The sequence below is a fragment of the Impatiens glandulifera genome, chromosome 4 (genome assembly GCF_907164915.1).
Source record: "Impatiens glandulifera chromosome 4, dImpGla2.1, whole genome shotgun sequence".
Classification (NCBI taxonomy): domain Eukaryota; kingdom Viridiplantae; phylum Streptophyta; class Magnoliopsida; order Ericales; family Balsaminaceae; genus Impatiens; species Impatiens glandulifera.
Window position 1 is genome coordinate 15,158,021 of NC_061865.1, and position 15,648 is coordinate 15,173,668.

General features: G+C 29.1%; 1 pseudogene; it reads left to right on the forward strand.

Moving 5' to 3' along the window:
- Nucleotides 1–7,541: 7,541 nt before the first annotated feature.
- Nucleotides 7,542–15,648, forward strand: part of LOC124934800 — a 28,686-nt pseudogene continuing 20,579 nt past the window's right edge.

Consider the following 15,648-nt stretch of genomic DNA (forward strand, 5'->3'; position numbering starts at 1 on the left):
TTCCTTCCTTTTTATGTGCATATGCAGTACATCCAAAAGGTGTTGGGTCAAATTATTTTGACTAACGTTATTTTTAATGATGTATTAGTAAAACTTTGATTAAAAATGAAGCTAAGTCGTCTAATTGTTTTTGTGCAAGTGCATTAAAAATATGTTAAGTTAGACTTGGCTTGAAACAGGCAAATTAGACGTGTTGTTAGTTAGATAGTTAGATAGTTAGACGTGCAGTCTAACAGATACGTAGTTAGACGTGCAGTCTAACAGATACGTAGTTAGACGTGTAGTCTAACAAATACGTATTTAGACGTGCAGTCTAACATATACGTAGTTAGACGTGCAGTCTAACAGATACGTAGTTAGACGTGCAGTCTAACAGATACGTAGTTAGACGTGCAGTCTAACAGATACGTAGTTAGACGTACAGTCTAACATATACGTAGTTAGACGTGTAGTCTAACAGATACGTAGTTAGACGTGCAGTCTAACAGATACGTAGTTAGACGTGTAGTCTAACAGATACGTATTTAGACGTGTCGTCTAACTCCATTAGACTTGGTAGTCTAATAGATCTCGCTATTAGACGTCGACGTCTAAATTCCTTAGACTTGGTAGTCTAATGGAGCACGTCTAATGCCTCGCTTCAGCAGCTGCTTGAAGTTAGTATCCGTCTACCCACGATCAACTAGTTGTATGCTACTCCTGCTCCACTCATCCGTGCAGTCCAGTATGCCAACTATTTATAACCAATGAATGAACGCTACGTACGCGAATATTCTTCCACTACTTGTTTAGTGAAGGACAGTTCTAGAAGAATATTCGGCGCACTACTAGTTTGGTATGGCCACAATCCTTGTGCACAAAGCCTTCTATACTCTTGTACTATAGAGGCTTTTCAATTGGGCGCTTGCCACGTGTCCATATAGAAGATTCGGCCGTTGGTATCTATCTTCTATTTATAGATCCTCAAGGACCACAGTCGATACACACAAATACCGAAACCAGAGAGAGTAACAAGTTTTTACAAGCGTATCATACTTACAGATTTCATAAGTCTTACTTGCTATCAATCTCATACTCTTGCACTTTTTGATTTGTACATTTTCAAGTTCAAAAGAGAATCAAAATCTGTCTAGTTGAGTGAAATTCTTAAACATATTGTAAGTTGAATAGAGCTTTTTCTGTTCAACAGTTAGCTAGCCAGGAAACTGTATTTGATTCAAATAAGTATAGTGAATCCTTCCGGTGGTTGGAAGAAGGGGTGACGTAGGAGAGTTTGCTTCGAACATCCATAAACAAACTGCTGTGTCATTTACATTTTGTCTTCTCTTCTCTCATCGGTTCTTAGCTTTAAACCTGAGCAAATGTTTCTGTACTTGAATCGCTTCAAGAGTTTGTAAGGGTTTGTGAAGAATAGAAAGTGATATTAATCCCTAACATTATTTCTATCAAACCGTTTTCCAAAAGTTGTCATCAATAGTTAGACCCTCGTCTCTATTGATTACACCGATCCTATCAAAAGGTCTGAGATGGAATAAGTCTGGTGGATTTCAAGACCACATTTATTTAGGAGTTTTGATGTCAATTGCTGTAGAGGGGCACCTATTCACCAGATAGGTTGTTGTCATTACAGCTTCTCCCCAGAATATCTTAGGCAATCCTAACCCAAACAACATTGAACGTGACTTGTCCATCAAGGTCCGATTCATGCGCTCAGTAACACCATTCTGTTAGGTTGTGTGTCGAACTGTCCGATGTCTCTGAATTCCTTGCTCACGGTAGTAGCTATCAAATATTTCATTGCAAAATTCTAACCCGTCGTCAGTTCTCAATGTCTTCATCTTTTTATTTGTAAGATTTTCAACTTGAGCATGCCAAACTTTGAATTTCTCAAATGCATCACTTTTATGTTTTAAAAGCTATACCCATACCTTGCGAGAATAGTAATCCACAATTGAAAGGAAGTATGAGTTACCTCCTTGTGTGGGTGTTCTCTCTGGCCCCCATAAATCTGAATGAACATATTCCAACACTCCCTTGGATATGTGAATTCGATGTAGTCTTGTCTTCATTTGTGACAACAAATGCATATTATCTTGACACTGTCTCACCAATCAAATGATAATATCCCCTTTTTTGATGCCCTATATCACAACCTTATTCTCTTTCGTAATTCTCATCTTCCCTGAACCAGATTGATAATTGTATCCCAAATCATTAAGCATCCCGAGAGAAATCAGATTCGGTGTATGTTGAGACACAAACCTTACTTGTCTCAATGTCCTCACAACACCATCATACATCTTGATTCTGATATCTCCAATGCCCTCTACTTGACATGTATTACTATTTTCTATCAGAACTTTGCCCCCATTTTTATCCTGAAAGTTTCATATCCAATCCTTGTTGTGATTCATGTGGAAGGTGCATCTAGAATCAAGAATCCATTCGCAATTTGCAGATTCCATTGAGGCCATTAGAACCTTTCCACAATCATATCCATCACCATAGTTCGTTGATTCTTTGCCATGTCCTAGTATTGAATTACCCCCTTGTTTCTTCTTTGATTCACTTTGCCACAAATAGCAATTGATCTTTAGATGACCTAATTTTCCACAATGAAAACATTTTCTGGATTCTATTGATTCAAACTGGAGTGTCTTGTTATTGGGCTCCTTTGAATTGTTGCAGCTAGGACGAGGTTGAGACTTCTTGGAATTCTTCCCTTTAGCCATATAGTTTTCCCCGTTTCAGCTGATATTCTTCTCAGTTTTCAACTCCAACTCTCTCGACTTTAGGACAAATATTACCTCTTCAATGGTAATACTAGTTCAACCATATTTGATTGCATCCTTGACCTTCTTATATGATTCTGGAAGTGAATTGAGAATGATTATGGTCTAATTCTCATTGCTCATTCCTTCATTTTCTCCAGAATTGGACAACTCAATATTGATCTTCAAGAATACATCAAGATTCTGTGTAAGAGTCTTATTCGGCATCATCTTATAGCTGAATAGTCTCTCCTTCAAGTAAATCTTGTTGGTCATAGACTTTGATTGAAACAACTCATCCAGACGTTTCCACATTGAAGCAGGATTTTTTTCATTATCTATCATCCTAATAGCAAAATCTAATAAATGCAAAATGATTGTACCTATTGCCGATTCGATCATTTTATCCTTTTGATCCTCACTGATTTCATGTGGCCAGGCAATTGGTTATTCTAGGGTATGCACAAGTCTCTACTGTGCAAGAAGTGCTATAATCTTCCGCTGCCAAATTCGAAATTGCCATTTCCATCGAACTTGTCGATATCTATCTTCATCGTCGTAGTTGGTTGCCAAAGAAATACCTTGTTTGTGGAATCCTTCGTTGAGTTCTTACTTGACTCTTGTTGAACCCTATCAACACGATCTTCACTTTCGCTGGAGCTGGAATCACCATGTTCCCAATCTCTCGACAACGTTGAAGATCATCACGAAATTCCTCAATTTATCTGTTTCTTTCCCTAACTCAGGCTCTGATACCACTGTTGAGTAAATACTCTCTAAGATCAACACAATATTACAAAGTAAACCAAAAATCCAATCATAAAAACAAGATGCATAAAAAGAAGACACAAGATTTGATATCGGAGTTCATCCTAAATTGGACCTACGTCTCCGTCAAACTCAGTTTGGATCTTGATTCCCCTATAGAGAAAAATGTATCAGATTATAATCACGCACACACTATCTTTCCTTTTCTTACACATCTTTCTCTACAAGAATTCTTCACCAAAAATCTCCCAAGAAAAGTAACCCTCACTCAAGAAAAGAAAAATAGAATGCTCAAAAACTTAACTACCTATCCTATAGTTGTCATCAATATATAATAACAAAAAATGAATGACCTAGTTTTATTATTAATTAAATCAGACCAAAAACGGCTCAAACACTGGTTCAGAAAATAGCTTTTAACAATCAACCCAAAATCAACAGTTTCTATTACTAATAGGGCAGAGAGAGCAAAAGTGGTTGGCCAAATTGTATAGAACAACGGGTGTGTGGGTGGAAGAAAAAGAAAAGGAATAGAAGTATTTGGTTTATCTATTTAACGCATATTCACAAGGTATCATATTTGAGCTTCTAACTTTTTTTTTCATATTATACAATACATAAATACATGCCTTAGAAACAGAATGATACAAAACTAGGCACATGTTTATGTTTATATTATCTTTTAAATGATAAAAACAAATAAGGTCATGCAATAGGCACGTGAAATATAGCGCGATAACCCTTTCTCGGGTGTAACCAAACACCGAACTAAAAACAGAATTTTAGACTCTAAAATGTCTTTGAACACGCAAAATATTTTTTCTTTCATAATTTCTCGAAAAATAAATTAGGTGGCGAATCTAAAAAATAAAACCTAGTCCAAATCGACGTTTTTAAATAATCAAGCCTATTATTTTGTTCATCATCTTACTCTAGACTCGAGAAAAGGTAAGTTATGGGGAGCTAATCCCTTCTCTTATATATATATATATATATATTTTGATATATAAATTTATTATTATATATATAGTTTGTTATTTAAATATGTTTATAATTATAAAAATATATGTATTTTTTTAAATTTAATATATATTATATATATATATATATATATATATATAAAGAAAGTAAAAAGTATAATTTTCTTAATTATTTATTTTTTTATTGGGATCAATATTTTATTCTCTTGCATTTATTACAAACTTAAAAAAAATTAATAATAAAGTAATTTAAATTAGATTAAATAATAGTTAATTATACACTTATTAAAAATATTCACTTATTAATATACTACCATCTTAAGTTAATAAATTGAAAAAATTAATTAAATAGTACAAATGAAATACATGTACAAAAAAAAATATAATTCAAAAGTGTATTATATATCTACTTTTACCAAAATCAAATAATATATTATAAAAATTCTGTGTAGTTTTTCGTTAATCTTCCATAATCAACATTTTTTTAAAAATAAATTAGAAACAAACTATTATTTAGTATAAAAATAATATAATTTAATATTAAAAATAACTGTCTAAAACATAATGAGTCATTAAAAATATAATCTTTATTAATGCAAATATCAAAGTTATTCATTATTATTTTACTATCAAGGAATTGCAAAACATCAACCTTTCTTCATTCATTTTAAAACTATTTAAAGTTAGTGTACATACTTTGAAATTATTTCTCAATATGTAACCAATTATTATTAGCATAATGGAATTTAAAGATATGAAATTATTATATTTTTTAAATCTTTCTCTTCAAAACATTATTATACTTAACCAATTATTTCAATAATGTTTTATTTCATTCACTCTAAAATATATAATACTTTTTTTATTTAATTTATTTAATCTCCCTATTATTATTCTAAATAAATAAATTAATAAATAAATATATATTTATAAATTATTAGGTAAATAAATAATAGAGAGGAGATTGAAAAATATTAATGAAAATAAATTGAAATGTGATTTTAATTGAGTTATTTCGAAGCTTAAAATGTGATTTTCATATTTAATTGTGAAAATAAATAAATCACATTTAATTGTGAAAATAAATAACAGTTAAACATGAAGGACCGATCATAAACCTTACGGTAGGCTTGTTTGAGGATTTTTGTATTAGGATTTTTGTATTAGGCCATCAGTAATGGGCACGCATAATGAGTTTTGCGTGCCCTGTTTTGCAAAATGAGTTTTTGTCATCTCTTCTTGTTTGGACGGTAGATACTGCATTTTGGCATTTTTAAAAAATGGCCATGTTATTTTTTTTTTAATAATTTTTAATTTTTTTACATTTAAATTAATCCTTCAACTTATATTTTATTTTTTACGTTATTTTAAAATATATATATATATAATTAAATAATTAAATTTATTATACTTGAAATTTAATCTAATTTATTTTATATTTTTAACTTATATTTTATAAATTATCTTATAATATGTTAATAATGTTTGCTTCAATATAATATGTTTGTTTATTTAAATGTATTAGAATTATTTGGTTGTTTATGAATTATTGATATATAATTAATTTTATCTTAATTTTATTAAATGAAAGAGAAAAGATTGGGGTTAAATATGTAAAGTTGATAAATATATAGATAATATTAATAAGGTTAAAAAGTTAGTGTAAGAAAAAAATATAATAAGAATATTATTTTGGGTTTAAGAATGAATTTTTGGGTTGGAGATGAATTGCTGTTTGATGTGACGTTTACTGCATTTTGGGTTTGAGAATGAGTTTATAGGTTAGAGATAGTCTTAGGTAATGGAAAAATAAATAATATGTGATGTTTGGTAATAGTATATAATTAATGAATAGTAAAATCATTTATTTATTCCAAGGATTCGGTCAATCCTCTCTCATTTGGGATTATCCAATTTTTACTCTTTCATTCCTTTGCATTTCATCTTCAGCCTTCTTCTCTCTTCGTCTTCTTCTCTACTCATTTTCTTCTTTTCATCAATCACTTTCTCCAACTTCCTCTCTAGATTTACGATCTTCTTCTTCAGTTGATCAGTTCTCCTAGTATTTCTACCATTGGCGTGAGCATAACACAAACCATAAACCTATCTGGTAAGTTTTTCTTATTTTTATTGTGAATTTAGTTGTTCTCCAAAATTTGTATATATTACTGATGATATCTTCGATCAAGACTAGATATTCCAAAGATTGAACTTTTTATTTACATTTGTATTTGTTGGGATTAGGGTTTTTTGGACTGTTGAAAGCAGATGAAGGAGATTTCCGATCGGCGATAATCTTCTTACTCATCGATAAACGGAAAATATTCATCAGGTAGTTGAACTTCATCCTTAAAAAATCAGGTTCAAATCATTTGCCTGTTTATACTCAAATTGGTTCCTAGTTACGGGCTTCATTTGTAATTCTTTTTCTTTCATTCAATCTCTTTTCCCTGTTTTCTATGATGAAATGTGTATTCTTTGTGAACCAGATTTAAATGAATCATTTCTTTTTGAATTTTAGATGATGAAGTGAAAACAAAACTGCAAATTATTGCAGCTTTTGGCTGTGATGCTCATTTAGTTTGTCATTATAATTAGTTGTAGATGAATGTCATGTCACGGCTAAAGTAGAGGACTGAAGCTGAGAATTCGAGATGGTAGAAGAATGATAGTGAGACGGAACTGAGAGTGATAAAAGAAGGAGAACGAAAGAATTGGTATAATAGAGATGGAGAATGAAAAAAATCCATTATAGCACCATTTTGTTGCATACATTTGCCATGATAATGAACCCTCAATGTTTGTGATTGTGAGTTCTTCATCAGATGGTGAAGATGAAGTTGTTGTCACTTCTCACTCACAAAGTTTACATGCAACAAACAACAAATCATTCAAAAAAAGAAAGAAAATTTCACCAATAAGGGAAATTTTGCACAAGAAGAAAAGATCAACAACTTTTCAACAAAGGATTGACTCAAAATTTGACAACTTTAGTTCCAAATTTGAGTCCATTTGTGACAAAATGGCATCACAATATACTGTTGTGATAAATGCTTTGAATGCAGAACCAAAATCTGATGAATCTTTAAGTGCTTTAAAGATGCAGGAGGTTATTGATGAATTAATTAGCATTGGCATACCTCAAATGGATGTTGGTAAAGCTCTTGAAATTTGCTGCAAGGACCATGTGAAAGTAGAAGTTATATTTGCATTTCCAAGTCATTTGAGACGATCTTTTTTGTTTGGATTTGTTCATCCATCTTCTCATTCGTGAATTAGGTATGAAATCAACAGTTTATGTTAGCTTTTTGTTTGTTGGCTTTTGTGCACATTCGAACATAATGTAATTACTAGTAATTTTGAAAAACAGTTAGCATCTAGATCCAATGTTGGATTTTGTTGTATCTAGATATTTCACTACTTTTTTTTATATTTTGAAGAACAGCGGTGAATGTAATGATGAAATGGTTAATGTGCTTTTGTATATTTTTGACATGGATGATTAAGACCGATTCTAATTTTATAATCAAGTTTCTGTTTTTCTTTTCTATTCCATCTTGTCTTGAATTCTAAATCATTGAGAGAGTTAAGAGAAATAATACTCTTCAATGCATCCAAAACATAAATCTTTGATTCAGGTAAGTCACTGGTCAGTAATACACTCATTTTACTAATAGTTGATGTGTATTTGTAGATTAAATGATTCAACTTAGCAGTAATTTCTTTCTTAGCTTCCATTCTTCCAATAGCCACAACAAAGCAAGTACTAAATTAAAAATAAATATATAATACTATTAATAAATAAATATAAAATATAATATAAAATAAGCCTAATTAAAATTAATTAACACTATAATTTAAATATTGAAAAAATTATATATCATAAATAAATATAAAATAATATTAATATTTGTTTTTTAACCAAACACTATCCATGGTAAATAGTAATAATTATCTAATTCCAACCAAACAGCACACTTCAATCAATCATATACATTCATATTTCCTATCTTTATCAATCATATTCATATTCCTATTTCTTATCTTTATCAATCATATTCATATTCTGATTCCCTTGTTTGAACCAAACGCATCCTAATTAATTATTTAAAACTTATATAAGTCTTATAAAAATAATTAATCATTTTTCAACTTTCATTGTAAAAATTATATATATATATGGAAGAAAATTGGAGATAAAATGATGTGTCATCATTTCATTGGCGGGAAAAAATGAGAGAAGAGTGAAATAATTTTTATTTTTCAATCAATCAGATTGTAACAAATTATTCCTCCACCCTTCCCTATTTTAAATTATCTCTTCTATATATATATATATATATATATATATATATATATATATTAAATCTTAGTTTTCTTATAATATGATATATTCGTTTCTTATCTATATATATATATATAATGATGCTTAATTTTGAAAGTGTTCGGATTGCCGGGTCGAGAATTGTGGTTAATTTGGATATTTTTTGGGGGAGAAAACGATTTAGCGTCATTTCATTAAAAATTCCCAAAAATGGGAAAAAAAACCACGAGTTTAAGAGATCATTCTAGACAGACCTAGATGATTTTGAAGTCGTAACATTCTGAATAAAAGCTAAAAATTAAAAACGTAAATTATAGAGACCTCTTCTATACTAATTATAGATCTCGGTCTCAACATTATTAATTTGTAGAAGTTTTACTATAACTGATTTGGATGATAATTAAATGCAATTAAAAACATGTAATGTTTTATTATGTTTTTTTAGTAGTCAATGAAAGACAGCCCTAGAATGTTTTTTTTGTATGGTAAAAAATTATAGAGATCACATCTATACTAATTCTAATTTTTAACATTGGAACAGGTCCATTTAATAGGCCCATACAACTGAATCTTATAACAATATAAAACAAAACAAAATATATATTATATTGTGACGAGAGAATATGGGATAGATCAAACTGTTCGCGAGTTGCTCGATCAAAATATATATTATATAATAATGCTTAATTTTGAAAGTGTCCGAATTGTCGGATCGAGAGTTGTGGTTAATTTGGATATATATGTGAGAATAAATGGATATTTCGATCGGATTCTGGGTTGACCCGTCCATAAACTTAAAACGGTAAAAAATAAAATTAAAAATGTTATAGGTATGTTTCGAACTCGCAATCTAACAAAATAATCTAACAAAATAAGTACAAATTTTTAACTAACTAGGTTAATAACATTTTATAATCTAACAAAACAATCTAACAAAACAAGTACAAATTTTTAACTAACTAGGTTAATAACATTTTATATTTTAAATTTAACACCAAATTTAATGAACGTGGGACGTTATAATAATATATTTTTATCCGTACATTGTGTGGGATCTTCCTACTTTGACTAATTTAACCTGATATAAGTGGATGATATATTGTATACATTTAAAAAACATGTTTAAAAAAAATGTTAAGAAATCATATTTTTTATTGGAATTTGTCGTTAATTCAAGGTTGAAAGTTTACTCACATCTCGTTAGTGTTTGTTTCAAACACTCCTATTATTAGATCACTCAAAAGTAATCCTAACAATTTTTTTTAATTGAAAAATCTATTAATAATTAAAAGCACAATTTTTATTAGTAAATATTATTTTTAAAATATATAATAAAATAAGAGAACTATTTAATTAATTTTATAAATATACAGTGCTACCAGCTATGGTTACTCAGATTATTTATGGATTCCCTAACAATGACCCAATTCAAATAAATATTTTGTGACCCATCAAATGAAAAAAAAAATTATACAATTTTTTTTTTAGGTAAGAAATTATAGAGACCGCATTTATACTAATTAAAAATTTTAACATTGGAATAGGCCCAGGCCATGCAACCGAATCTTATAACAATATAAAACAAAACAAAATATATATATATTATATTGTGAAGAAAGAGGATAGGGGATAGATTAGGACTACAAATGAGTCAAGTTGCTCGTGAATTGCTCGCGAGTTGTTCGGTCAAAATATATATTATATAATGATGCTTAATTTTGATAGTGTCCGAATTTCCGGGTCGAGAGTAATTAATTTGGATATATATATAAGAGTAAATGAATATTTGGGTCGGATTCTGTGTTGACCCATAAACTTAAGACGGTAAAAAATAAAATAAAAAATGATATAGTTATATTTCGAACTCGCAACCTAACAAAAAAAAAAAGTACAACTCTTTAACCAGCTAAGCTAATAACATTTTATATTTTAAATTTAATACCAAATTTGATAAATATAGTATTTTGTAACAATATATTTTTATGTGTATGCATTGCACGATCCCCTAATTTGACTAATTTAACATGATATAAGTGGATGATATATTGTATACATTTAAAAAAAAATGTTAAAAAAATCATAATTTTTATTAGAATTTTGTTGTTAATTAAGGTGAAAGTTTACTCACATCTAATTAAGGTCTATTATTAGATCACTCAAAATTAATCCTAACAATTTGTTTGTAATTTAAAAATCTATTAATAATTAAAAGCAGATTTTTTATAAAATTAGTAAATATTATTTTTAAAATATAATAATAAAATAAGAGAACTATTTAATTAATTATATAATACCAGCTAGAGCTAGGGTTACTCAGATTATTTATGGATTCCCTAACAATGACCCAATTCAAATAGAAATTTTGTGACCCATCAAATGAAAAAAAAGTATACAATTTTTTTTTGGTAAGGTAAGAAATTATAGAGAGCACATCTATACTAATTATAATTTTTAACATTGGAACAGGCCAATGCAACGGAATCTTATAACAATATAAATCAAAACAAAATATATATTATATTGTGAAGAGAGAGAGGATAGGGGATAGATCAGGGTTGCAAATGAGTTAAACTTTCCGTGAGCTGTTCACGAGCCGCTCGGTCAAAGCTCGGCTTGACTTTGATCGAGTTCGAGCCGAGCTCGAGCTGGCTCTTTTAATATTCAAGCCGAACTCAAACTCATATAATGCTTGCTCGATGACTTGTCGAGCCTTTTCGAGCCTGATAATATATAATTTATTTATTTAATATAAAAAAACTTAAAATTTAAAACATTTTTTTCTTTTCTCTCTCTTTTCAAAACCCATATAGAAGGCCCACAATCCACATTTTTATATTCTATTGTAAACCCTATTTTCTAATATATCAAAATCTTAAGTGACTCTTCGTCTCTTTTTCCTCTTCTTTCTTATGTCTTCATCGTTTCTTCTTCTTTCTCCATTTTTTCTTCTTCTTCATCGTTTCTTCTTCTTTTTCCATTTCTTCTTCATCGTTTCTTCTTCTTTTTCCATTTCTTCTTCTTCATCGTTTCTTCTTCTTTTTTCATTTTCTTCTTCTTTATCGTTTCTTCTTTACTTTCACTTATTCATAATAAAAAAACACTATTATATATATATTGATCAATTAGTCACTAACTTAAGCAAAGTTTTAAATTTGTATTTGGAACCACTATACTTCAATATTATATCTTTAAAGATTATATATTTATCTATATATCTTATATATTTATTTATATATAAATTATATATTTTATTATATGAGCTGCCCTAGCCCGAGGGCTTGTCGAGCTTACCTTAGGGTTGACCCTGATCTTAACCAATCTCGGCGATGCTTTACTTGTCCCCACACCTTATTATCCTAGGTAAATTTCATTTGTAGCGCAAAAGTTATATAAGTGTATAAATTATTATAACTATTTCCTAGTAGTGTGTTTTTTAAATGGTATATGTTCAAACCTTAATAAATGAAACAATCTATTTTTTGTGGGTGACTATATGCTTATGCATAGATGGGAGCAATAGTCTAAATACATAAAAATGAAATACTCACAAAATTTTACTAACTTGTTTTAATTTTGTTAATTTTGTTTTAGATTCGATAGAGATTTGCGATGGAGAACATGTGCGAAAATCATACCAATACGTACATTGTGAAAGTTCGAACGGTTACCAAGTAACACCCAAAGCCATGGAATTAGTTGCATACCAAAATGCACAATCCATGAAAGTGAGAGGGGTGCTCATAATAAATCGCTCATACCCTTTAGGGTAACTATCCCTCGCTCCACTCTCGAGGAAATCTTCAATTTTGTTGTCCAAAAGAACATCCATCTCGTCTCGGACGAAATCTACTCAGGATCTGTGTTCTCATCGCCTGATTTTGTTAGCATAGTCGAGATCTTGGTATACAAAAATTGCAAAGAAGCTGAGAGAGTTCACATAGTCTATAGTCTCTCAAAAGACCTCGGACTCCCAGGGTTTAGGGCCAGGACTATATACTCGTACAACGACAAAGTTGTGACAATCGCTAGAAGAATGTCTAGTTTCACTCTTATCTCCTCTCAAACACAACATTTGCTCGCATGCATGTTGTCGGACAATTTTTTTACAAAGAAGTATATAAAAGTGAACCGCGAAAGATTGTTAAAGAGGCAACAACTTATGGTAAACAGATTGAGGGAGTACGGAATAGAGTGTTTGAAAGGGAATACGTGTTTGTTTTCTTGGATGAACTTGAGCCCGTTTCCTCCGTTTCTTGAGGAAACAAACGGCTATGGAAAGCGAAATGGTTCTTTGGAATTCAATAGTAAATGAGGTCAAGTTGAATATTTCTCCGGACTCGTCTTGCCATTGCATGGAGCCCGGATGGTTTAGATTTTGTTTTGTCAATATTTTTAACCGTTTTAAGTTTATGAGCGGGTCAACCCACAATCCGACCCAAATATTCATTTACTCTCACATATATCCAAATTAACCACAGCTCTCGACCCGGCAATTCGGACACATTAAAAATTAAGCATCATTATATATATATATATATATATATATATATTAGTTAGTTAGTTAAAAAGTTGAACTTATATTGTTAAAATGTCACGTGTTCATCAAATTTGGTGTTAAATTTAAAATATAAAGTGTTATTAGCCTAGTTGGTAAAGGGTTGTACTTCTTTTGTAAGGTTGCAAGTTCAAACCATACTTATAGTTTTTTAATTATATTTTTAACCGTTTTAAGTTTATGAGCAGGTCAACCCACAATCCGACCCAAGTATTCATTTACTCTCACATATATATCCAAATTAACCATAACTCTCGACCCGGTAATTCGGACACATTAAAAATTAAGCATCATTATATATAAAGAGAGAGATTAGTTAGTTAAAAAGTTGAACTTATATTGTTAAAACGTTCCATGTTCATCAAATTTAGTGTTGAATTTAAAATATAAATTCTTATTAGCCTAGTTGGTTTAAGGGTTGTACTTGTTTTATTAGGTTGTGAGTTCAAAACATACATATAGCATTTTTAATTTTATTTTTAACCGTTTTAAGTTTATGTGCGGGTCAACCCACAATACGACTCAAGTATCAATTTACTCTCACATATATATCCAAATTAATCACAGCTCTCGACCCAGCAATCCAGACACTTTAAAATATAAAATCTTATTAGCCTAGTTGGTTAAAGGGTTGTACTTGTTTTATTATGTTGCGAGTTCGAAACATACCTATAGCATTTTTAATTTTATTTTTAACCATTTAAAATTTATGGGCGGGTCAACCCACAATCCGACCAAAGTATTCATTTACTCTAACATATATATCCAAATTAATTACATCTCTTGACCCGGTAATCTGGACACTTTAAAAATTAAGCATCATTATATATATATAGATTAATTAGTTAAAAATTTAAATTTATATTGTTAAAACGTCCCGGGTTCATCATATTTTATGTTGAATTTAAAGTATAAAGATTTATTAGTCTAGTTGGTTAAAGAGTTGTATTTGTTTAAATATGTTGCGCATTGCGAGTTCGAAACATACATATAGTGTTTTTTTATTTTATTTTAAACGGTTTAAGTTTATGGGAGGGTCAACCCACAATCCTACCCAAGTATTCGTTCACTCTCACATATATATTCAAATTAATCACATTTCTCGACCCGTCAATCCGGCCCACAATCCTACCCAAGTATTCATTCACTCTCACATATATATCCAAATTAACCACAGTTCTCGACCCGTAAATCCGGATACTTTGAAAATTAAGCATCATTATCTATATATATATAATAACGTTTAATTTAATATGTTGGAGGTGTACAACAAGCTCTTTCCACAATCATCCACATAATAAAGTAATTTCTCTCTCCTAATAATTATTTATCTTAATTATTTTCTCTCTGTTAATATATATATATATATAAATTTCTTTCCAAATATATATATTTCCATCACTTAATTTAATTATTAAATATTTTTTACCCTCTCATCCCATATAAATATTTAGTTTGGCACGAATAATATAAAATATTTTTTTATCAATAATTTTATATTAAAATATATAATTCTACATAACATAATTATTTTTATATTCAACAAACACCACATTAATTTACTCATTAGATATATAATCTACGTCATCAAATATTTTCTCTCTCCTCTCTCTTCCTCTTTATTTTTTAATTATTTTCATTATTATATAATATATATATATAATACATTATATATATATATATATGGGTGCTTGGTTCAAATAAAGGAATGACAATAGGATTGGGATGGATAGAGGTGTGGAATGAGAATGGGTATGATGAGTATGATTGATAGAAGTGTAGTGTTTGGTTAAGAGTTTTAATCATTCTCATTACCATTGATAACGTTTGGATTTATAATAAAAAAGTTATAAATATAATTTTGTTATTAAAATTATGATTAATTTTAATTTTATTTTATTAAATTAAAAATATAAAATATTTTTATTTTTATTTTTATAACATAATTGTTTAAAATATATAAAATATTTAAGTGACATAATTTAATAAAATATAAACCTCTAATATTTTTTCAAAATAAAAATACTTATAACAAACAAAATGTTGAATGTTTCAATTTTTTACTAATTATAAATAAATAATTATCTATTAAATATAAATAATATAAGACAAAGTCCTTTCAAATATTATATACTTTAAATTAAATATAATATTTTATTTAATAATGTATTATAACATGGTATAATTTTATTAATAATATTTTTTATTAAAATATTTCATATTTAATTTTTTAATATTTTTTTATATAAA